The sequence below is a fragment of the Arachis hypogaea genome, chromosome 16 (genome assembly GCF_003086295.3).
Source record: "Arachis hypogaea cultivar Tifrunner chromosome 16, arahy.Tifrunner.gnm2.J5K5, whole genome shotgun sequence".
NCBI lineage: Eukaryota > Viridiplantae > Streptophyta > Magnoliopsida > Fabales > Fabaceae > Arachis > Arachis hypogaea.
The window spans coordinates 56190448-56191299 of NC_092051.1; positions in this window are offsets into that span (position 1 = coordinate 56190448).

Here is an 852-nt window from a genome sequence, read left to right on the forward strand (position 1 = left end):
AATGTTCAAGTAATTGATAATTTGTTGCCATTGACTCTAATCTTTCACTAAATCAATTAGTGAGGTGGCGAGGACTTATGGACTAGGTGATGGGAAGTAGAAGCTGATGAATTAAAAAATTATTAAAATTGATACGTTGCAAGTATAGTTCTTAATTCACCGAAAATCTGCCTATCAATTTAGAAATGTGTCACAAAGAGTTTAAATCAAAATTACTAGGAGTTTTAAGTCCCAGGTCGTCTCTCAACGAGTTGCAGAGAAGGGTGCTATCTTATTAATCAAAGGTTCGAAGAAATCGAGGTAAATAAATTGGAATGTAAACTGAGGGAAATTAAATGATATGAATAAAAGCCTTGACTGGGGATTGATTAGTAAGAATCTCTATCATTGATGGAGTGATTTTTAAGATTGATTTATAATTAATGGTTACTCTGTTTAGTTATCCTTTACTAGGTAAGGGAAAGTCAAACAAGTTGGATTACTAGATCTGTTCACGAGTTACAACCCACTTAGTTCAAAGGGATTGACGTTGGTGACAGGATAGCAATTCAACAATTAACCCAATTACAAATTTTCTTTCAATCCTTCCAACTCAAGAGTTCCTTTTCAATCAATTCCCCATCAAGTAATGAAACTACTCACGCATTGTAAATAATAAATCCATAACACATAAAAGGGAATTAAAAGAAGACATGATTATTGGAATTGAAATTGAATTAAAAAGAAATAATCCTTGCGTTAATTAATCATAAAAGTATCTGAATGACAAAATTGAACATAACAAAGAACATGGAAGAATAAAACTAAGTTAAGAGAACAAACTAGAATGATGAAGTCTTGATGAGGAAATAA